At 47.1% G+C, this 25095-nt stretch overlaps 1 pseudogene; it reads left to right on the top strand.

Annotated features, from left to right (window-relative positions):
* Positions 1-1199: 1199 nt before the first annotated feature.
* Positions 1200-3902, top strand: LOC139063437 (uncharacterized; annotated as a pseudogene).
* The last annotated feature ends 21193 nt before the right edge of the window (positions 3903-25095 follow it).

Here is a 25095-nt window from a genome sequence, read left to right as displayed (position 1 = left end):
TTCTCTTGCTAACACACCAGTTAGCCCACATGGAAGCCGCTCCTCCCACCAGAGGAGTCGACGGCGCAGGAGCTCGCCTCTGTACCTGTGGGAACAAAATCTCGAGCAAAGACCCGCACAAGGTCTGCTCGAGCTGCCTCGGGCTGGAACACGCCCAGCTGGCTTTGGAAGTTCCCGGGTCATGTGAGAGCTGTGCTTGCTTCACCCTGAAGAGCCTTCGCCGGCGGCTAGCGCGCCAAGCTAGCCTGTCGGGGAAGGACCCTTGCCTGCCGGCCCTTGGGCCACCGCCTGGGGGCGCCAGCGAACATGCCCTCCCGGGGCTGGAACCGTGTGCCGAACTCAGCTGGGGCTCATAGCTCGAACTGGCCGGTCCGAGCCACCCCGTCGAGGACGTGTTGGAGTTGGACTACGGAGACGACGAGGACACCTCGGAACTCCTCATTTCAGAGGAGGACGAGGATGACGACATTTTTCTCCCCATCACTCAGGCCTCCATGCCTAGCTTTCCGTCCTCTCCCAGGGATGGAGCGGCTTCTCCGGCCGCCCACCTGGACATGCAGTCAGTCTGCCGACGCGCTGTGATCAGGCTCAACATCCCTTGGCCCACCGTGGTCACTGAGGCTGTCAGATCCCGCTACGAGGGAAAGAAGCTGCCTCAGGCCACAAGGGCGGCAAAGCCCCTCCTTCCCGCCTTCCCTGAGCTTCTCCAAGAAGTGAGGTCCTCCTGGGACAAACACCCTTTCAGCTCCAGGTCTCCTGTCCAAGGAGCCTCCTCGCTGGACTTCGAGGGGATGGAGAAGGCTGGCATGCTTCGCATGCCACCGATGGAACCACTGGTTGCAGCCCACCTGCACCCACGGCTCTCGGCAACTTCCTCCAGGCCTCCCGCTCTCCCTGTAAAGGCGGACCGCTTCCAGTCGGCGCTGAACGAGAGGGCGTACAAGGCTGCCACCATCTCGGTCCGAGCTTTGAATGTCTCCTCCATGCTCTCGGCGTACCAAGCCGAGCTCTGTGGGGACATGAATACGAAGCCGGTCCCGGAGGTGTGGGAGGAAATCACCGTACTGACCGACATCTGCCTGCGTGTGCAGCGCTGCACGGTCCAGGCCACGGCTAAAGCTATGGGCATGATGGTGCTTCAAGAACGTGCACGATGGCTGAACCTCACCAACCTCTCTGATAGAGAGAAGGAGGACATTATGGACATGCCAATCGTGCCTGAAGGCATTTTTGGCTCTGCCCTGGCATCAATGCAGCAACGGTGTGAGGTCAAAAAGAAGGAGGATGAAGCCCTTCAACTCTGCCTTCCCCGTAAGCCTTCAATGGCTCTGCCGGCTCGGCCGAACCTTCCTCAGGCAGCTGCCAGAGCCCAGCCTCAGTTCCGGATCCCAAAGCGCCTTAAAGCCTCAAGCAGTCCAGCCAGCTCCTCCGGGCTCAGCGCCTCGACCAGTTTGGCCTCAGAGGTCCGGCAACCAAGCCGCTCCACCGCCCGGACAACCCACCCGACCTGGCGGTCAGCAGGTGAGGAAGAAGAAGAGGGAAGCCTGACGGAGTTCTTAACCTCCCGACGCTGCAGCTGGCAGTTCCCCGTTCGCCAGCTCCACCTGTTCGATGTTGCCATGGTGCTTTCTCCCCCCTCACGGAACCCCTCCGGCAGAGTCCCCGAGCGGTCCAGGGTGGGGCCAGGACGTGCAACCGGCTGTGCCGGCTCAAAACACACGTCACAAGCACTCACATTGTTTTTTACAAACATGTCACGCTCAAGGAGCATTAAAAAGTTTGCTGCCGCATCCAGACAGAATGTCAAGGGCACAGCAAAAATCAATAAAAATGTTACCCATGAGCGGTTCCAGGCGGGGGCGGCCCCTGGCGGACTTTCCAGCTAGCCACGGGTCGTCCCCGTACACCAGGGCCGCCAAAGCACAAAGCCCCCGCGCATGCGCAGTGGTTGCCACGAGCACCACTGCCCCACAACCTCTGGAGGGAGCTGCTGCTCCGTGTGTCACGGCTGTGTCACCGCTCTCCACTCACATGGAGGAATGGACAGCAGTTTCTGCTTCACATTGGGTGCTAAGAACTATTTCGAGAGGTTACAGGCTCCAATTCGCTTCTGTTGCTCCTCGATTCTCCGGCGTAGTGTTCTCCCACGCCCAGGGGACATCAGCTCACATCCTTCAGGGAGAAATCTCCTCCCTGCTGGAGAAGGGAGCGATAAGCATTGTGCCTCCCGATCGGTCTCAGAGCGGTTTCTACTCCAGGTACTTCCTGGTCCAGAAACGGGGAGGGACTGGGATTCACCCGATCCTGGATCTGAGGGCCCTGAACCGATGCCTCAGAAAGTACATATTCAAAATGCTCACACTCTCATCCCTTTTGCGTCTGATTCACCAGAACGACTGGTTCACCTCAACTGACCTGAGGGATGCATACTTTCAAATTCCTGTGTACCCTCCACACAGGAAATTTCTGAGGTTTGCCTTTCAGGGAGTGTGTTACGAATACACCGTGCTCCCATTCGGCCTCTCGCTGAGCCCGAGGGTGTTTGTCAGGTGTACGGAGGCGGCGATCGGCCCTCTGAGAGGGAGGGGCATTCGGCTGGCCACGTATTTAGACGACTGGCTCCTGCTGGCACGGTCCAAAGAGGAGGCAGCGTCAAACATGCTGGTTGTGATCCATCACTTGTGTGGTCTGGGTTTCAGAATAAACTGGCAGAAAAGCGCTTTACTCCCCTCCTAGAAAATAACCTATCTAGGTCTGAATCTGGACTCGGGGCGTTCACAGCCCGTCTCTCGGCACCGCGCGTGAACGCGCTCTCACTCTGCCTGGCGCGCCTCCGCCTACACAGTTCGTTGCGGTTTGCGTTATGCCTTAGGCTTTTGGGTCTCATGGTGTCGGCTATTTCAGTGGTACCACTCGGCCGTCTACACATGAGAGATTTTCAACGCTGGGTGGCTTCTCTGGGTCTCTCTCCAGTGCGCCACAGAGCGTGCAGGGTGACGGTCTCTGCAGCGTGCGTCGCGGCGCTCCGCTGTTGGCGTCACCCCTCCCTCTTGGCACAGGGGGTGCTTTGGGGTTGGTTCTCATGAGGAAAGTGATCACGACAGATGCGAGCCTGTCAGGTTGGGGGGGGGGGGGGGAGGGGGGGCTCCTGGAGAGTCGCTCTGTCAGGGGTGTGTGGAGCAGAGAGCTCTGAGGGACACACATAAATTATCTGGAACTCCTCGCGGTCTTTCTGAGGCGCTTCCTGCCTTTTCTCTCCGGTCATCATGTTCTAGTGAGAACAGACAACACCACGACTGTGGCTTATATAAACCGCGGGGGGGGGGGGGCTGCGCTCCATGCGGTTACACACGCTGGCACGCAGACTGATCCTATGGTGCAGCAGGCATCTCCTCTCAATCAGAGCCACCCACGTCCCGGGTGTTCTGAATCGGGGGGCGGATCTGTTGTCCAGAGGGACACCCCTGTACGGGAATTGGAGCTTGCATCCAGCAGTGGTGGAACAGATTTGGATCCGGTTCGGCACAGCCGTAGTGGATCTTTTTGCCTCCAAGGAGAATGCTCAGTGTCCACTATTTTTCTCCCTGCGCGACCGAGACGCTCCACTAGGCGTGGACGCGCTGGCGCACGACGGGCCACGGTGACTGCTTTATGCTTTTCCCCCAGTGGCCCTGATACCACCCACCTTGCTGAGGGTACGAACCCAGCGCCACACTCTCATGCTGGTGGCCCCATACTGGCCAGCCATGCATTGGGTGGCGGACATTTTCCAGCTCCTGGAGGGCCAACCATGGAAACTGCCGCTTCGCAGGGACCTGGTGTCCCAAGCGGTAGGCTCAATCTTCCACCCTCATCCAGAATGGCTGGCCCTGTGGGCCTGGCCCCTGAGGGGTGCGGGCTAGGGTCAGCAGAGCTTCCCCAGGCCGTCATTCGAACCATTCAGAATGCTAGGGCCCCCTCCACTAAGTCCCTATATGACTGTAAATGGAGGGTGTTTGAAGCCTGGTGTCAGGGCAGGGAGATCTCACCCTTCCAATGCCCTGTGAACGTCATTCTGTCTTTCCTGCAAGACTTGTTGGATGGGAAGAAGGCTTTCTCTACCATTAAAGTGTACCTAGCAGCCATTTCCGCCCGACACTTGGGTTTTGGGAAGAAATTGGCAGGTCAACACCCCCTGGTGTGTAGCTTCATGAGGGGCGCGCACAGGCTTCTCCCTGTGTCTCGACCCCTGGTGCCCTCATGGGATCTGTCCTTGGTGCTGCCGGCCCTCTCCGGGCCTCCATTTGAGCCTATGGACGGCCTGGACCTTAAGATGTTGTCTCTTAAGGTGGTGCTACTCCTGGCTTTGGTATCTGCAAAGTGAGTTAGTGACTTACAGGCTCTCTCTGTGCACCCATCCTGCACCCAGTTTGCACCAGGTGACATGAAGGTGTCCTTGAAGCCCAACCCTGCCTTTGTGCCTAAGGTGGTGGGCTCCTTTTCTCCTATTATCCTCACAGCTTTCTACCCACCGCCCTTCTCCTCTCCTGAGGAGGAGCGGTTGCCCAAGCTGTGTCCGATTCGCGCGCTCAAGGAGTATGTGAATCGGACGGAGAACCTTCGCAGGGGGGACCAGCTTTTTGTGTCATGGGGTGGGCCTTGTAAGGGGAGACCCGTCACAAAGCAGCGGCTTTCCCACTGGATTGTGGAGGCTATTTCTATGGCTTACTCCTGTCAGGGCATTCAGGCACCTGTAGGGCTCAGGGCCCATTCTACTAGGGGCCTGTCTGCTTCTTGGGCCCTTTTTTGGGGGCTGTCAATCCAGGAGATTTGTGCTGCAGCAAGTTGGGCTTCTCCACTTGTATTTGCACGCTTCTATAAGCTTGATGTTTCGGTCCCTGCAATGACTCACACGATTCTGAGTGTGGGGTCTTTGGCGGGCCAAGACATATCCCTGTAGGTTGGTGATCGCTGGATAAGCTGTCTGGCAATACGGGAGTCTCCATATCCCATAGTGAGACATCGAAACGCATGTTAAGAAAGAGAACTTTAGGTTACTATCATAACCCCGGTTCTCTGAGTAACATGAGTGAGATGTCTCACCAGACAACCCTTCTTGCTGGGCGAAGCGAGAAGAGGTGTTTATCTTGAATAGTGCGTGCGTTGGGACGCTTGCTACTTATAGTAGCAGGGGACGCGTACGTCACGGTCACTGGCCAATCAGAATTGGCGTATTGAGATAAGTGCTTCTGAGGAATCCGCGGAGGGGCGTATCCCATAGTGAGACATCTCACTCATGTTACTCAGAGAACCGGGGTTACGATAGTAGCCTAAAGTTTTCCTTGAACTATTTTTTTTACTTTGGTTCAATGAAGACTTTAACTCAAACTTTAAAGTTTTCACAATGGATACATTTCATTTACTAGAATGTGTATTTTTACCCTGGCTGAATGAATTCCACCATATTCCACTTTATTACAATGTAACAATTAGAATCTATACAATGAACTTTTTTCATCTGGCTTAATGTACTTTATCACCCTATCTAAATGCATTATTTTGAATTAATGCAACATGCCATTATCCTTTGGTTGAAAAAGTCTTACTTTGGATGAACTTAATAATGTTCTTCAATTTTTTACACCTAAAATATTTAGGTTTTCCTAAACGATTGTTACTTTGGTTCAAAGGAAAAAATGCAAAGTTCTTTAATCATGTAACTGTAGAAAAATGACATCTGATACCACACAAGATTTGTTTCTCCCATTGAAACAATATATTTATATTGTTTAGAATTGTTTTACAATCCTTTTTTTTGTGCAGGCTTGTGAAAACATCTTGACAGTGTTTTGTCAAACAAATGCACACAGTGCACAAAATGTGAGTACTCAAGACTGTACTAATACCCCAGCCTGGACTGAAATACTTGTACCAGGACTGAAATAATACCTGAGGCTGGACTGAGCTTAGACCTGAGCCTGGGCTAAAGCCAGGACTGAAGAGTGGTGATATTTTCTTTGGCTCAATGTTGTAGGGAAATCTGGCTTGGCTAGGCCATTAATGTAACGAAACTGGTTTTATGCTCTTTTTTGAAAGAGGAACCATGCTACGTATTAATTCGGAATATTAATTTTTAATAAATCAATAACCAAATTTTATATTGTTAAGAAGACTCAAAGGTTGTTTTCATCGATAAACTGACGATAATATCTGTTTGTCTGTGTTTCAGTTCAATGAGGAAACCAGTTTGACAATTAAAAGTTTTAATTCTTCAAATTAAACTAATGATTTTGAAAATTGACAAACAGGAAATAACAATCAACATTGGCAACTTGTGGGACAATCTTTAACAGTTGATATGCTGTTCTTGCTCAAATAGACCTTCTGTTGGTGAATGAAGATTGAGAGTAATAGGATGTGGTTATGGATGCGTGGGTGTGCAAAGTGTCGTGAGAATTGAACATGAGGTGAGATGAATGCGTGTGTGCATCTGATTTTGCTTCAGGAAGAAACAGGTGTCTGAATGAAAAGTGATGGTTTGAATAAACTTAGGTGTAGTTGGAAAAGATGCATCAAAAAGCTATCTGTCGTGTTTTGCCTCACCGAAAATCGGACCCTCTGTTGGACCCGGGACGTCACCTTAGGATGGTGTTTCATCCAGGGCACCTTGGCTGGCAAAGAAGACAAAGATGCGCCGCGAACCGGTCCAGAGTTGCCCTCGGTACACGTTGATGGTAAAGCGTTTTGTCGATGCGCTTTATTAAGTTAAGTTCACTCAGAAATCAAAAGACTCGGTAATGAGTCTGCGTTAGAAGTTGCGATTCAGCTATTCTGCCTGGCTTGGCAGGAACAGCGTGTGAGAGAAGGGGGGGGGGGGGGGGGAACGAGCCAGCCGGCTCCCCCCTTCCAGCGGTTGTTCACACGTCCTCTCTCTTTCGTTGTCAAGCACGAACTCCAATCATAAGACTGAAACTTACCAAAAACCTTTCTCTCCTCAAAGCAAACGTGTGCGTCAGCAAATGTGTTTTGGAGTTTAACTGTGAGAATCTGTGTGTGGGTGTGTGTGCTTGAGTGTGTGTGAAGGTCAGCAACAAACACTCTCAACATTATCTAATTATGGATTCATTAAATCTCTTAGAATTACCCCAAAGCATAATAGTCATTCATTTGATTAAAACCCATTTATAATGAGCAAATTGATAATGGTTACTTTAACATTAAAATCAAGAAACAAAGTTTTAAGACTTGTTATGTTATGACTATTTTTATGGGAACAACATCTTCTGTGGGAACAACATCTTCTGGCACGAAGCTGCAGGTGGTAGATGTTATGGTTTCCTCCCAGACTCTCTGGCGTTCAGGTCTTAATCTGTGGGTGAAAGTTCTCAATGACCCAGCTTTGACCCAGCTGAGTCCAGCACCACCTTTGTGACAGAAAAACCCATATTTCCTCACGTTACAGTCCCCCCTTTTGTGACGACATGGTGGTCAAGCAGAGGCCACCTGACGTCACAACCTCAATAACGTGATGTACTCGTGAAGGTAGACATCCCAGATGAAGGCAGGAACGATGAAGCGTCTCCACAGGTCTCGTGTAGAAGGGAGTATATCCTGATCAGATGATTAAGGCCAAAACTGTTGCAATCATTGTAAAGTAATCCCCTTAGGAAATCTTGAAAGCAGAGCTATTTCAATAGCAGTTAATTTCATCAGCAATAATGCAAAGGTATTCAAAGGATAAGCAGCTCGTGTGTCACACGGAGCTGGGCAGGTGATGTATTCCTCGGGCGTAGTCCAGGCGAAGTCCAGTGACGACCTCGACACCACTCGAACCACGACCGAAGCCCCATGTGACAGGAAACCAGCTGAAGGATGGTGAAGACGACCCCTCTGATGGAATGTAGTCACTAGGAGCTCGGAGAAGGAGACAAAGTGAGACAGCCCAGACGATAGATAGCATTCGATGCAAATCAAAGAAATCAATCAAAACCTATCTATGGGTACCTCTGGGAAAATGTGGATGCCCTTTGTGAATTATCTAAAGAAGAAATGTTCTGCACCCTGTTCTACATGTCATGCAAAAAATGTGATGCAGAGAAAACACAAATAAAAGAAAGTAAATCCTAACTGATATGTGAAACTCAGCAGGCTGCATTAAGTAAAGGCATACATATAAAAGAAATAATCATGAAAATGAAGGGCAAACTGGCATGTGGCCCTTTAAGGGAAATAGTAACAAAATAAAATTAAATTTGTAATCAAACATAATCATGCTACACAAAGCACTAATAAAAAGATAGAGGTGTAAATCAATTCTAAAATGTAAATCAGTAGGTTAGTAATCCCTAAAAATGTGAGTTAGTAGCAGGTGTCCTGGCTGGAGGCAGGCAACCTGAAAACAAAATTCAAAGGGTATCACATTTGTTAAAAATTCATCCCACAAACGAGAGAATTTGTAACGGTCCACCCATTAGTGGAAAAGAATCTGGTCAGAATAGAGTTGGTCAGAACAGTGTTGTTCAGTAAGCGTTTTGAATCTGGTATTGCGGACCCACAGAGACACGAGTTTGGACGTGTCTGTGGGAGCAGGCTCATAAGCGATTTGGTTATCAAACTGTTTGTATCTTGTGTTACGAACCCACAGGGAAACTTGTTTGAATTTACCTGAGGGTTCCGTCCGGAACTCGAGTGAAGCTGATGGTATAACTGTTAGATCAGAACCTGATTTTACCTGCTCAAAGTTGGGTTGCAGCTTTACGGAGGCGACGTTGTTGTGATCAGAAATAGTAGTGAACTGGAAATGCGAAAATGATGCTCGCAAAGCAGGAGGAGGCTCCCCACCCCCCTTTTGTTTCTCAAACTTATGCCGTGTCTGTGAGACAGGAGAAGCATAACAAAGAACAGTTCTTAAGCTCTTAAAAGCCCTAATACCAAGAAGATGCACAGCGTCACCTGAATCGTGCTGAAAGAGTAGGTGTTCAGATGTCCAAAGACCTGGAGGTGTTGGACTTTGAAGTTCTGAAAAGGAGTGATCCAAGGATGGTTGTGTCACGGGTGTCAAAGCAAACCTAGCCATGTTTAGAATCAGATACAGACATGACACTATCGAAAGGAACATGTTCTGCCCTGAAAACTGAAACCAAGAATACTTTATTCCCAAGAATGATGGAGGTTCCCACACAGAAGCAGAAAAACCCGGTTTAACCAGAGTAGTTACAGACTGACTAGAACTCCGCCCCGTAGAAGGTGCAGCACCTAACCCCGGGTCGGAGGTCAATGTTGTCAGCTGAATTGGTGGAAGGTCAGTGTCGAATTCTGCAATGACCCGCCCGCTCGGAGGAGGCGTTCCCCCGAACCGGTTGGAGTCCGCAATGGAAAACTCAGTGCCACTCAGCACCCCCCTTTCATCAGGCGGGGCCCCGAGCATAGCATCACTGCACCCACCTACACCTCCCGGGCCGGGTGGCCTTCCCGAGCCCATGAGAGAGGTGTGCACAGCAACCACTGAGGCTTCCTACATATCGCCACTGACCACTGGACTGCTGGAAACCGCAGGTTTTCCCGCGCCGTCGTGGTCACCTGAAAGAGAAATCACAGGAAAGAGAACACAGAGGCCAGAGACAGAGTCACACCCCTGTGAAAGGAGAAAAGAATTGGCCACCGTATTAGCAGAGGTCACAAACTGAAAAGTGACGAGGTCATTCACATGATGTCCGGGCACAAACCCTGCAAATGGGAAGGTAGCTCCGTCCGGAGACCACAAGTGTTTCACGGCGGCTGACGTTTCCATCACGCCCCGATAAACAAGCCGGTTTGTGCATGAGGCGGACTGACGAGTAAAGCAGACCCCTGACTGAAGCGGTGGATCACAGCCTGAAGATTTCACACCCATGCTGGAGAGATGGTCAGTCTTTAACACGGATGACAGAGAAGAAGCATCAGGAACCAAAGGGTTAAGCACAACCTGTTTGTCAGAGAGGTTAACCATAGGCTCAAGAGATTTATTCAGCTTAAAAGTAGCAGAGAAAGTGTTGTTTATTTCAAACCTTGATATCGATGGTGGGTTTTTGACCCCCTGGAAGAAATGAATGTAAAGAAAAAGCGTTATGACTGTAAACAGCATGTTGTTTGAATTCACGTCATTAAGTGCAGACCAGAACCACCTCCGACCCCGAGCAGCCGGCACCGAACCGCTGCCACTAGTCCCCACCGTGCCCGACCGGCGGCACCCGACTAATGCGGGCCCGTTCGGGCGGGCGGAGGGACCAGCGTGGCCCGGCCGGTAAACAGACTCCTGCGTCTTGGCATGTTCTGGAAGCAGAACGTCAGAGAACCTTACATCAGGTGTAACAGTGCAAGAAAGATTTTGTCGTGTCTCGTCCATCCCTCTTTAAGTTCAGAGCAACTCGCGTTTTTACCTTCTGAGTCGACGTAAAACTCCGAGCAAATTCCTCAATTTATCTCACAAACAAGGACTGTCCATAGCGTAACTTAACTTTATGACACAGGGTAAAACAAGGAGCTGTTGATAGAGAAATGAATGCACACAACTTCACAAGATGGAAGAAAAAGGCATGGATCCGAGCAACGGAGGCTGTGAAAGCCGACCCGTACAGCGATCCAAAACAAAAAATAAAAAAAATAATAAACCCTACGCTGCCGTGTTGGTATCAGACGGACAAACGTAGCAAAATGTAGATTCTACACACCGAAGTGATTTACAAGAATCACCGCCAATGCGGGTTTTATGAGGACACAGACTTACTGTGTCAGAAATGGTTTGACAACTTAATGGGACGCGTTCCCTTTTTGTCCAACTATGGCTCGCTAGCTTAGCTCTCTGGCTAGGTCTAGCTCTTCCGTCTGTAGCGACCAGACTTAAATTTTCCCGATTAACAAGCAGGCATCTCGCTCCGCTCTGCTAACGGACTTTAAAGCGTACGCAATCTGGATGCAGTAATGCGCTACGGCCATGACCCGACTTACAGCGTTTACCTAGCAATTTAAGCTATGGTAGGTGCCTAAGAGCATTCCGTTTAGATTCGGCTGTCGCATATGTAATGGAAATATCTTCCACAATAGCTCGCCCACAGTGCCAACACACTGAGACGAAGGTGTCCGAGAATTCGGAGAATTTAGTCTTAATTTTAGGATCGAAGTTAAGGTGCTCACGGTAGCTCACCTAGCAAGTTTCAGAGCGGAAATGTAGCTTTCCGACCTGAAGAGATTTGAGACGCGGCGGCGCGTCAAAATGGGCAGAATTTAGTCAAAAGCACAACTCACACGTTCGCTCCGAAGGCGAAGATGGGATAAATCAAAGTACTGTCTGTAATTTGCGGACAATTTGAGATCGGAGATCTTCTACCGTCAAGTTTCCACCAGGACGTCTCCCGGAAGAGTGACTTCAGCGGAATAATTTCCGTTTTTTTCAAAATAAGACATCAAAGTGAAACACAGAGAAAAGGCTAAAATTGTGAAAAATCAGCTTGTAGATGGTTGAAATCAGATATATCGCAGATATAGAAGTCTGGATACGCTCGCCATTAATGTAGGGAAATCTGGCTTGGCTCAGCCATTAATGTAACGAAACTGGTTTTATGCTCTTTTATGAAAGAGGAACCATGCTACATATTAATTCGGAATATTAATTTTTAATAAATCAATAACCAAATTTTATATTGTTAAGAAGACTCAAAGGTTGTTTTCATCGATAAACTGACGATAATATCTGTGTGTCTGTGTTTCAGTTCAATGAGGAAACCAGTTTGACAATTAAAAGTTTTAATTCTTCAAATTAAACTAATGATTTTGAAAATTGACAAACAGGAAATAACAATCAACATTGGCAACTTGTGGGACAATCTTTAACAGTTGATATGCTGTTCTTGCTCAAATAGACCTTCTGTTGGTGAATGAAGATTGAGAGTAATAGGATGTGGTTATGGATGCGTGGGTGTGCAAAGTGTTGTGAGAATTGAACATGAGGTGAGATGAATGCGTGTGTGCATCTGATTTTGCTTCAGGAAGAAACAGGTGTCTGAGTGAAAAGTGATGGTTTGAATAAACTTAGGTGTAGTTGGAAAAGATGCATCAAAAAGCTATCTGTCGTGTTTTGCCTCACCGAAAATCGGACCCTCTGTTGGACCCGGGACGTCACCTTAGGATGGTGTTTCATCCAGGGCACCTTGGCTGGCAAAGAAGACAAAGATGCGCCGCGAACCGGTCCAGAGTTGCCCTCGGTACACGTTGATGGTAAAGCGTTTTGTCGATGCGCTTTATTAAGTTAAGTTCACTCAGAAATCAAAAGACTCGGTAATGAGTCTGCGTTAGAAGTTGCGATTCAGCTATTCTGCCTGGCTTGGCAGGAACAGCGTGTGAGAGAAAGGGGGGGGGGGGGGGAGAAACGAGCCAGCCGGCTCCCCCCCTTCCAGCGGTTGTTCACACGTCCTCTCTCTTTCGTTGTCAAGCACGAACTCCAATCATAAGACTGAAACTTACCAAAAACCTTTCTCTTCTCAAAGCAATCGTGTGCGTCAGCAAATGTGTTTTGGAGTTTAACTGTGAGAATCTGTGTGTGGGTGTGTGTGCTTGAGTGTGTGTGAAGGTCAGCAATAAACACTCTCAACATTATCTAATTATGGATTCATTAAATCTCTTAGAATTACCCCAAAGCATAATAGTCATTCATTTGATTAAAACCCATTTATAATGAGCAAATTGATAATGGTTACTTTAACATTAAAATCAAGAAACAAAGTTTTAAGACTTGTTATGTTATGACTATTTTTATGGGAACAACATCTTCTGGCACGAAGCTGCAGGTGGTAGATGTTATGGTTTCCTCCCAGACTCTCTGGCGTTCAGGTCTTAATCTGTGGGTGAAAGTTCTCAATGACCCAGCTTTGACCCAGCTGAGTCCAGCACCACCTTTGTGACAGAAAAACCCATATTTCCTCACGTTACAATGTCCATCACAATTTTTTGCAGTGCTTCAAATGTGTATTTCAACTGGTCTGGAAATTTCAAGTTGATTGCATACATGAGTCCAAACAATGTTGTAATGCATGAGCCACCGACTGCAAACGACTGAAGATCTGAACACCATCTATGACGACTCCGATGTCTCGAGGAGGCTCCAAGAGGTCTTCAGTCTGATGGTGTAGATCGCAACCGTGCATAGCTGCAGTTCCCGCTCAGCCTCTTCATGCTGACTGACCTGTTTTGGTAAAGAAAAATAAACATGAAATTGAGGAATACTTCAGTATTTACCCTCAGGTGCCACATTAATTTACTCTACTATACACAAGTTTGGGAAGTCAAATGGTAACACAGGACGTGCCGCTGAGTGATTCTCGGAAAGTCACGCGATAGTCATAACCTCACGCGGGACTTGAGAATAGAAAGGGGAAAGTGACTCTTGTTTTTACGTGATCAGACTTGTCGTCATGTTTTGTGAGACTAATTCATTAAAAATCAAACATGAAAACGGGTCAACTGAAAGAAGAAGGGTGAACTGAAAGAGAATGAAGGTCTCCCACCCTTTTAGCCGATACAAGGGCTAAGAGCAGAAATGTCTTATAACACAGAAGCTTCACACTGATCGATTCAGGCTCAAATGGGGCACCACACAGGGCCTCCAGCATCAAAGCAAGGTCCCAAGAAGGGACAGACAATCTAATAATGCGTCTCAGTCTGCGAACCCCTTTCATGAACCAAACGACTAAAGGGTGAGCACCAGGAGAAACTCCATTGAAAGATTCATGGCAAGCCGAAGTGGCTGCCAGGTAGACCTTTAAAGTGGAAAATGACAAGCCCTTGTCCAGCAGATCCTGTAGAAATGACAGAATGTCCACAATGGAGCTCTGTGAGGGAAGTACTGACCCACTTAGACACCACACTTCAAAAGCCTTCCACTTAGAGGCATATAAATCCCTAGTGGAACACGCTCTTGAGCTCTGAATAGTATTCACCACAGCCGGGGTAAGACCTTTAGCTAACAGGTTGGACCTTTCAGTAGGTAGGCCTGCAGCTTCCACAGACGTGGGCGAGGGTGCAGCTCTTCCCCTTGAGCCTGAGACAGAAGATCCTGTCTGATGGGGAGCTTCCATGGGAGGCTATCATCAGACTGATGATCTCAGAGTACCAAGACTTTGTGGGCCACTGAGGGACCACCAAAATCAGAGACGTGCTCGACTTGCACACTCTCCAGTACTGCTGAAATCAGTTCCACTGGCGGAAAAGTGTAGAGGAGAACATTGGGCCAAGGGTGCGCCAGAGCATCCGATCCCATTGGAGCAGTCTGATCCATCAACGAAAAGAACAGGGGACAGTGTGTGTTTGCGCTTGACGCAAACAGATCCACTATTGCCCTGCCAAACCCCAGCCAAATCTGGGACACCACCTCGGGGTGGAGGCTCCATTCCTTTGACAGAGGTCCGCCCCTAGAGAGCAAGTCTGCCCTTTGGTTGAAGTACCCGGGAACAAAAGCTGCTCTGAGAGACAGGAGGTTCAGATTGCACCAGTGCAGCAATGTGTGGGTCATATTCAGTAGAGGAAGAGAGCGTGTTCCTCCCTGAATGATAGATTTTAATTACATTTAATTAAGGACCATAAAACATTAAAAATTCATATCTAGTATGAATTCAATCTCACAGAAACTGGGTTATTTATATCAGAAGATTGGGTCTTTTTATTACAGGGATTTTCTAATAACACTTTGCATTAACTGAGAGACAAGAGAAGAGAGAGAGACTTTCAAACATTTAAGGAATTTTATTACCAAATAATTTTAAACAATTTATTAAGACTCTCTCTAATGATGGATGTTATGTTTGAATGAAGTGTGAGGTAGTTGGTGTGTGTGAATGATGTCAAATTCAGAACCTTCGTATCCGGAGAAACAAAGTCTGAGTGAGAGATGATGTTTTGCTCCTAACTGATCAGAGTTTGAGACCCGTAGTCATAAACACATGAGACACCATTGAGTCGCATCAACATACCCTCAGCGAGACCTCCGTACAGATCCGGATGCCAGGTCCCTGGACCGTCCTTTTGGTACTGGAGCCAATAGTACAGCATCACAGCACGACAAACCAGTCTTTGGATAGTCTCCAGGTAAAAAGCGACAGATGTTTCACAGTGTCAAAAAGGGGACCCTCCTTGGGTCAGCGAGTTCAGCTTTTATTCTGAAGGAACCGTTGCTTGGTTGGTAACAACGGAATTTTCCCAGCTTGAATGGTTCTCAGCTTAGAAAGAGAAGTATAGATGGCCTGTCCATACTTCACTTAACATGCGGTGAACTTCAGGGGATCTTGAGAAGCAATCTTGACTACTGAACTTAAGATGGCGTTGGAACTGTTTTATTAATCTGGATGTTTTTGATTCTGAATGAATCAAAGCTGACAGATTTAATAAATACCACAGAGACTGCCACGCTTCAGACTAGGAAGGTTCTGATTGGATCAGCAACATCAATGTGTCATGTGATTGTTTACCTTAATGTATCAGTGTGTCTAGTGACTAGAATAAGTCATATTACTTATTAAAAACAGATTAATCATAATATTGTGATTTCACAGATCAGTCACATTGTATTATTGACTAACAGTTGTTTTGATTAGCTTTATTGAAAATAGAGTTCTTTGATTTTGAGAAAAGAAAGAAGTATCTTCATCTTCTGTCTTCATTGCTGGAAAGTAAACAGTTTAGAAGCAAATGCATGACCTTGAGGCTGTTTCATGCACTCTGGCGCTGTGTCAAAGGGACTGTGGAAAAGGCTAAATAACCTTGGAGGAATAGCTCCTTCATCACGTTACACATATGACACCACAGTTGTGTTGTCTGTGCGCACCAGCACATGTTGTCCTCTCAGGTGATGACTGAAGTGTTTCAGGGCCAGAAACATGGTTAACAGTTCCAGAATATTTATATGGAACCTTGACTGGGTCGAGAACCATACCCCCCTCACCGCTAAACCCCCACACAGAGCCCCACAGCCTCTGAGGGAAGTGTCTGTTGTCACCACTATGCATTCTGACACCCTCCCGATAGGGGAACCCTGGCAGAGCAGCCCTGGTTCTCTCCGTGGGAGGAGAGTTACTATGAAGAAAAGAAGAAAATATCATTTCTATAGCGCCTCTCAAGATAAAAATCACGAAGCGCTTATGCAGGCTCTGGTGACCGTCAACCTCCGGCAGAGATGACGTGAAGGATAGAAATGATGAGAGCGGACCCAACGCTGGAAATGTCGCATTTTTAACAGTCCGAGAGGCACCACGGCTATGGAGGAAGCCATCATCCCCAGCAGCTGTAGAGCTGTGTGGAGTGTCAGTCTGGCTCCCAGCTGAAAGTGTGCTAAGCAACTGCATAGCACGGCTATTTGCTGGTCTGAGAGACGCTGACCGAGAGCAAATTTACAGCCGAGGAAGGAGAAACTCTGACTCGGAACTAGAGAACTCTTTCTGTAGTTCATGGAAAACTCCAGGGCTTGAACGTGGGAAAGTACCCGTGCAGTGTGAGCTTCTACCTGTATTCGGGAACTCGCTACTAGAGCCCAGTTGTCTAGGTAAGTGAGGATCCGGATGCCCTCCTCCCTGAGGGGGCTAGTGTGGCTTCCACACATTTTGAAAAGGTGCAGGGAGCTAGAGCTAACCGAAAAGACAGAACCATGTACTCGTAGGCCTTCCCTTCGAAATCAAAGCGCAGGAACCGCCTGTGATCGGGGTGGATTCCCACATGGAAATAAGCATCTGAGAGATCAACCGTAGTTTGTGTTTATGTTTATTCACTTAGCAGACGCTGTTATCCAAAGCGACTTATAATTTCTAACCTGTAGGGCATGTTGTGATCTGTGGGGGAAACTGGAGTACCCGGAGGAAACCCACGCATGCATGGGGAGAACACTCAACTCCACGCAGAAAGGCCACAGCCAAGTTTCGAACCTGCGACCTTCGTGCTGCAAGGCAACAGTGCTAATGACTGTGCCACCATGCAGCCAAGTAAACCTATCTCTGGGACTGACTGTATCCAGTAGCTGTTTGAGTGTTAGCATTTTGAACCTGTACGTGCGCAGATACTTCTTTTACACACGCAGATCCAAAATAGGGCGAAGTCCGCCCCCTTTTTCGGGACAACAAAGTAGAGGCTGTACCAACCTTTGTTTGTGTCCTTGACAGGGACCACTTGAATAGCTCCTTTCAACAGTAGAGTCTGAATTTCCTCCCGTAACACGACCGCAGCATCGGTATTTACACATGTCTGCACAACAGAGGTAAACACGGGTGGTTTGACCAGGAACTGCTGACAACCTCAGCGCTCGACCCAGGGGGACACTGTGCATGCTTGCCAGAGGTGAAGTTTCGTCGTGAGGCAACCGCTCAGCGTCCTGGTGGGGGAGCTGCTGCCCTCTACCGGAACGGGAGACTTTCTGAACATCATGTCTGCCACCGGAGGAAAGCTGCTGTTCTCCAGCAGAGCGGGAGAACACAGCTTTTCCTGCTCCACAGAGGCCGATTGCAGACAGGATTTGATCTGAAAATTGAGCTGTCGTTCACCAGTGAAGCAGGTTGACAAAGCTTTATGGGGCTAATTTGAGAAGCATTGTTGAGACACATTGCATCCACACATTGTTGAGTGCAAATAGCGGTCTTCATTACATTTGTGTGCATGTTTTTGTAAACAGAACAACTTTCGCCCCCTGGGGGTGGTAAACAAAATCTCTTTGGACTGTGGGGTTGAACCGTAGCTGAACCGGTCTATTTCAACCATGGAAAACTGGGTTTTTGTAGCCCAACAGGGTCCAAAACCCGAAAACAAGGTGGGTCCCAGGATCAGGACGACTGAGGTTTCTTCTTGCAGCTCACAGAGTGTTTCTGTGAGTCCCCAGGAGGGCTTTTACTCCAGGCGGAGTGGCGAAGAGGGAAAAACGGGGTCCGATTTGGGACCGAGCCCTTTGCTACCACTGGAGAGGCTGTCCTCTGAGGTGGAGGAGGAGAGGCCAGGTTCTTCCTGTCAGACCCAGGTGTTGTGCACCACCCTTCCCACCTGGGGATGATGGAGCATAGCGCCTCAGTCCGTTTCTGCTGGGCCTCGAACTTTGTCTGAATAGCATCGAGGGACTGTCCAAATAGAACACTGGGTGAGATAGGCTCGTCCAGGTAGTTAGCCCTGTCCCTGTCAGGGACATTAGAAAGGGTCAGCCACAAGTGTCTCTGAGCCACTACAGTTGAGGCCATTCCTCTTCCCAACAGCAGGGCGACGCCTCGGGCCGCTCGCAGGATGTAGTCCGACGTGACCCGTATCTCATTGATGAGGGGGGTCAATGGGCTGTCGGGTGGGAGCCTTGCTCCTAGGTCTGCCAGGAAAAGTGCTTGGTAGGTCTGGAGCATGGTGGAAGAGCTGAGGACGTGAGCAGTGGAGGCCTGCGTGTGGTAAATCTTCTCCAGTTGTGCAGCTGAGAAGCGGCATGGCTTGGAGGGTAGATTAGTATGGCCTCTAACTCCGTAATTGCACGTTGGAGCCAGGTAAGCCACAAGAGAGGGCCCCAATCGGTGGGAGGTTAACCAATCCCGCCATTTATGTGCCGTCGAGGTCCGAAAACTGACCGTAACCCGAGACCGTGGTGCGGGTGGATAGCGGCTTGGCCCTGGATGCCGTGAGCCCAGCCACAAAATCCGGGTACAGTGGCAGAAATGATCTCCATCTGATCTGCCCAGCTAGTACCGAGGACATCGATCACTAGCCTGTCCACGTCAGAGCCGGGCGAAGCCGGGGCCAAACGGGAAAGCATGGGGTCCTGCTGTGAAACTGCAGCGTCTCCCAGGAGACGTTGTAGGAGCTTCACGCGCCGTTCGAGTGTGGGACGGTGGAGTCTGTGACTGAACTCGCACGCCTCCGAGTCCACAAGCGCTCTCCTGGTGTGGAGAATTCCCAGACAAATCGGGATCCCTTTGTGTAGGTCCTTCTCATGAAGAGAGAATCCACAGCCCTGAGGACAGGGGCGCGAAGCGGCTTTCCGTGAAGCGACATCCAACATGGTGCTCATTGCGAGACACACAGCAGAGCGAAGTGGAGAAGCTGAAGAGCCAAAAAACATAGCGCTCGGTGGGCAGGAATGCTAGCCATAAGGCAGTAGAGTCCAGTCAGCGAGCAGTTAAGCTATCTTTCAATAGCGCAGCTAGTTGTCAGATGTGTTCTCAGTGAGGTGATGAGCGTAAGAACATTTCCTTTTATTGCAGTTCAACAGAGAAACTCCATACATCTTCCTTAATGTTCTGAGTCATTTTATTTGTGTTTTAAAAAGCAGCATCTCATCGTGGTGGGGCAGAAAGAGGGGGAAGACAGACATTCAAAACAGCTTGTCAAAGGCTACTGTGAGCATATACTGCAAAAAAATCCCAAGAATCATAAAAGGTCAAACAAAATCCCCAGAATCCAGCAATCAGTGACAAAAATGTTTTTTGAAGGAATAAAGTGCAAAGGTCTGGGGCTGAAATACAGGATCTCTTATATGTCTTGTGCTGAGCAGCTGCTATACTAGACTGTCATTCTGAGACAGAAGATGGTCTTTAAAGTCACTTTCACATCAGGGCAAGCTTATCCACACCCAGGTACGGTATAAAGTCTTCACATCTGGGTAGTCTGTTCTTTTTCTGTGCTCAACCTGTCGATTTTTCCGCCCTCTTCCGCTGGTGGTCAGTTTCGGTCTGAACTGGTGCAACACACCTACTGCCAACTGACTGGCTGGCTCAAATTTCCACCTACCATCAGAGCCGGATTAAATAAATGGACAACACTAGGCATTTTTAGCCTAGGCATTTTTAGTTTCTGTCGGGCTGCTCGGGCAGCCGTCTGACAGCTGTGAACCTGCTCGAGTCAGCAGAGCCACCGGGCCCAAGTCAGACCCGGAGGAGACACAACCCGAAGACGTGGTGGAAGATGCGGCGGGAAATGCGGCGGAAGACGCTGTAGCGCCAACAGGGCCAGCTTTGTCGGCAGGCGACACAGGCGGCCGCCTGGGGCACCATCTGATGGATAGGGCGCAAAATTTCAAAAAAAAAAAAAAAAAAGTTCATTAAATTAATGTTTGTAATATGAAATGCACTCTCTACATACTCAAAATTCCCCTTTGAAATGACATGAAATTAAAACATCAATATTTAAATTCTAATGATCTGGCTGCATTTCGAGCTCCCGCTTGGGCCACCGCTCCGATGCATTTGACCGTTAAGTTTGCCATAGCTCACGTGTGTGGGTGGCACTGTAGAAGGACTTCCTGTCGTCACGTTTAAACGTTTGATATTTTACGATGAAAAGAACGCGTAAGCCATCGGGATCAGCATTCCGAAAGCGAAGGAAGGAAGAAGAATAAAAACGGGCCCAAAGCAGAGGTATGTAGACTTTATAAGTTTTGCAAAGGAACTTTTTGCGTTAGCATTGTAGCTAACTGCCTCTCCTGCCACGCACGGTCAACGGGCAGACCCTCGCTAGCTGTTTACACACACAATACAGTATCTGTAACTTTAACCAATTAATTTTACTTTTGAGTCGTCGTGTCCAGATGCAGTGAGACAATGTTGAGTCTCACTGTGATGATGAAGAATGTAAGATTTTTTACTGGTTTTTGGAGTATGCTTGCAGCCTTTTTATGAGCCTTGTATCAAGTTTTAAGTATGCATACAATATGAATTTAATATTTGTATATCAGAAGAACGTTAGGTGTGGGTGTAGCAAACTTTCAACTTTGTCCGACACATCGGGCGCGCGGCACCGCCGCGGCCGTGGCAGGGACACCCCTGCTGCCGCCGGGCCCGGCGGGGAGTGAGAACTGCCTAAACACAGCATGACATCTTATGCCGTCTCTTTCTTGTTTACGCTGCAGCGTCTTCTATCCAGGCATCACGCAGTAGCAGCACATTTACTGAGCTACAATCTCAGCATCTAGAACCAGGTGAGTAAGTTACTTGTTAGGCTATTTGTAATCTGCAGTAGAAACGGACTTTTTCACGTTAAACGGCTTATCGCATATGATATGCAAAATTAATTTATTTAAATCCACACCAGACACTTGTTTTTGGCACAATCAGTGCAGCATTGATTTAGCATTGAGAATATTAAATAATCTCAACATACACATCTGAAATTGTCTCCTTAAGATGTTATTGTCAATTAGGCTGTAAATTTGTAAAAAAGGATGGACGTTAGTTTTTATGACATTAGTGAGTCATCTTCAAGGTATAAAGGTTTATGCCCTGAAGAAGGTCGTACCGAAACGCGTCGGCGTTTCCTTGTTTAATAAATGAAATCCTCAGAGTGCCTCAGATCACCGGATCTTCTTCCTCATTTTCTACGATTTATTTGATGCTGAAGAGCACCTGAGAGTGAGACATAAGTTTTTCCAAATATTCCCCAGTTCCACCTGTTTTTGATAATTTTATTCATGTTTTCATAGAACAGATTAAAAAAGATCAATAAAATAAAAAGTCCAGTAATAATTAAAAATAGTGAAAAGCATCACTGCACATGACTGAGGAATACTGAATGTGAAAGTGGCACCGTTCTTAAGTAATTCATGCATCAGAGGGCTAAGTTGCTTTGTGTGTGTGTGTGTGTGTGTGTGTGTGTGTGTGTGTGTGTGTGTGTTTATTTTCTCACAGAAGAGGAACCCAACACCACACCAGCAGACTCAGTGCTACAATCCAACAGCCTGAAGAGACATCATCATCAGCTTCAACAGATGTGTGTGAACATGTATGAGCTGGCCCCATGGATCCTGCTGACTGGCCACAGCAGTTGAACAAAATGGAAAGTAGAACTTTCTTTATGATGACACTTTGATGTTTGAGTTTTGCTTTTGATTGCACAGTTGTTGATTTTGCCCCCCCCCCCCCCCCCCCCCCAATGACATTTGCACGACATTTTGAGTTGTTGGCTATTGTAATATTCTCAGGTTACTTATCTTTCAAGCTTACATTTATTCTTCAGGCTGTTGACTTTAAAGAGTTGCTGTGTGAATATTTAAAATAAAAAATTAGTAACTAAGGAATAACTGTGGAGTTGCTTTTTCCAATGTGTGGATTTGGGTTTGGGGGGGGGGGGGGGGGCAAATGGGCACTCTCGCCTTGGGCACCAAATTACCCAGAGCCGGCCCTGAGCGCCAACGCCGTCAACATCAACGCCTTCACAGAAGGACAAACTGGAAGAACAGCAGCCAGCCAGAAGTGAGCCCAACATAGTCTTACAGGAGCCTCTAGACCCAGAAAGGGTATTAACAACTAGCTACCCATCTGATCCTGCAAAGTGGTACCAAACTGATGACATGATGCATGAGTACTTTGCACTAAACCACCCCTCTCAAAAAATTGGATATTCTTCGGCATCACAGACGAAATCTGGAGACATTAACCGACGCTTAACCAAGGAACATTTCTTCAGACGTGTTTCTGCTGTGATTGAGGCCCTGTGATGCTGGAAGGCTGAAGGTTATCCATGAGTAGAGCATGCTAAATGGTTTCCTTGGTAAGTGTTGCTGGTTTTATTAATTATTTTTCAAATAATTTCATTAATGTTAAAATAGCGAAACAATAAGTTCACATTCAGAAAATTGACACAGAATTTCTGATTCAGCAGAGGCAAAAACAGCCTGAATGAGCATAAAGCAAGATCAAAACTTAAGATAACGTTTCCATTTTATTAAAATACTTTCTTTTAAGATTATAGATTGTATAAAATTTATACTGTAATAATTTAAGCTGCGTGTTTATAGTTTGTTTTTGTGCCTTTAAAACATGCTTCAGTCCTTTCAAATTAATCTATCTATTCTTGAATGTCTTTCCACCATCATGTGGTTAATTTGTCAACATTTATAAATGTTGTCAGCTATTGTATTTTGCAGAAAATATTTGTAATTAAATGTAGTGATTAAATATAAACAGCAAATAAGAGACACATATTTGCTCTGTTTACATAGTTTTATGACACCTAGTGGTTATTTACTGGTACCGCCTTGACAATGACTCTATGGCGTTTAAAGCGTGCCACAACCCGTGCACGCGCATTGGGTCCACAGCGCGCGTGTGAACGGGACTCGCGAGCGGAAATATACATGGCGAGAGGTCATTTGTGCACTGAGAGGGAGCAAACTGTGTCTGTGAGCGCACAAGGATGTGCACAAGTGACAAACCTGCGTGCGCGCGTTGTCAACGAGCACACGGCAGAGGAAAACGTGCGCGCTCGGCAGCCTCTCTGCGCGCTCGGTTTCTGACTCCTGCTCGCTCGGCTGTAAGGGCTTTTGGCACTCTGGAGGCGTGGCCTGTGGCAGATCTTCTCTGCCCTCTGATTGGTTAGTTCACCCCGCACTTTACCCTCTATCTATATAAAAAAGTCTGACATTCAGTAGTTGCTGGCATAGCTCAGCTGGGAGAGTGGGTGACTCTCGCCCCAGAGGATCCAGGTTTGAGTCCGGGCAAGGAAAATGTAGTAGACGTCATGTTAATTTTTCTTAATTTCAGGTATTTTACAGTTGTGACCGTTCAACTGTCATTAAACGTCCGAATGTTTGCTGGGCAGTGTTTTAAAAAGTGCACATAAGCTAGATGGTTTTAACCATATAAAATTACATTTTTTGTGATACTGGAAAAATACATACTGAAATAAAACTACTGGTTGAAAACTTTATGACTGTGGTTGTACAATATATGACTCACTAATACACTGCAAACTCCCTTAGAGTGGGGCTTCCAGAGAGAGAGAGAGAGAGAGAGAGAGAGAGAGAGAGAGAGAGAGAGAGAGAGAGAGAGAGAGAGAGAGAGAGAGAAAAGTTCTTGCCTCATTAATGTATTGTTTATTTGTTTCAGCATTTAATTGACAAATTATCCTTTCAAATAATTAATTGATGAGTTACATAATTGTCCATTTAGAATTGTTGAATGGACTGAGTAAAGTTTGGTGCACTTTATATATTTCAAAACATGTTTTTTTTATGATGCATATAAATAATTTAAATGTTAATTTAATGAAATATTTCTATTTTTTCATTACCTCACCCTTGTTTTGACAAAAATGGAACCTTGCTGGATAATATCATGGAGAAACTATTTGTTCACAGTACATGGCTCAGTGAGGATCTGTGTAAAGGAGGAGATACTCAGAAATCTGTCTGCAGATTGTTACAACCCAGACTGGAAGTGGTGGGCTGTAATAAGAAAGGAGACCAAACAGAGGAGTGGGGGTTCAACAACTGATTTATTTAACAAAAGTAAGGATTTACTAAAGCAAGTTAGTGAACAGAAAATGGCCAGTGAGGACTCTCCACCACACAGGAGAGACCCAGTGAAAGCAGAAAAACAGTAGGCTTTGTGGGCAGCACCACACCCTGAGCCCAGGTGCCTCCAAGGCTGCTTAACGAGCTGCCTACAACAGAAGAAAAACACAATTAAACACAAATGAAAACCCAATGAGACGGTGGGGGCATCACAACACGTTCAGGACTACCCAAACACCAGTAATTCTTGACTGCACTGATCTGCTTTAGTAAATCCTTACTTTGGTTAAATAAATCAGTTGTTGAACCCCCACTCCTCTGTTTGGTCTCCTTTCTTATTACAGCCCACCACTTCCAGTCTGGGTTGTAACAATCTGCAGACAGATTTCTGAGCATCTCCTCCTTTGGTATACAGATCCTCACTGAGCCAAGTACTGTGAACAAATAGTTTCTCCGTGATATTATCCAGCAAGGTCTTGTTTTTGTCAAAACAAGGGTGAGATAATGAAAAAATAGAAATATTTCAATAAATTAACATTAAAATTATTTATATGCATAATAAAAAAAAACATGTTTTGAAATATATAAAGTGCACCAAACTTGACTCAGTCCATTCAACAATTCTAAATGGACAATTATGTAACTCATCAATTAATTATTTGAAAGGATAATTTGTCAATTAAATGCTGAAAAAAATAAACAATACATTAATGAGGCAAGAACTTTTTAAACTTGAACATACCTACACCCACAAGTCTATTTTTACCTGGTTAAAACCATCTAGCTTATGTGCACTTTTTAAGACACTGCCCAGCAAACATTCGGACATTTAATGACATTTGAACGGTCACAACTGT

Source organism: Nothobranchius furzeri, chromosome 16 (assembly GCF_043380555.1).
Source record: "Nothobranchius furzeri strain GRZ-AD chromosome 16, NfurGRZ-RIMD1, whole genome shotgun sequence".
NCBI lineage: Eukaryota > Metazoa > Chordata > Actinopteri > Cyprinodontiformes > Nothobranchiidae > Nothobranchius > Nothobranchius furzeri.
This window is presented reverse-complemented; position numbering and strand designations above follow the sequence as displayed.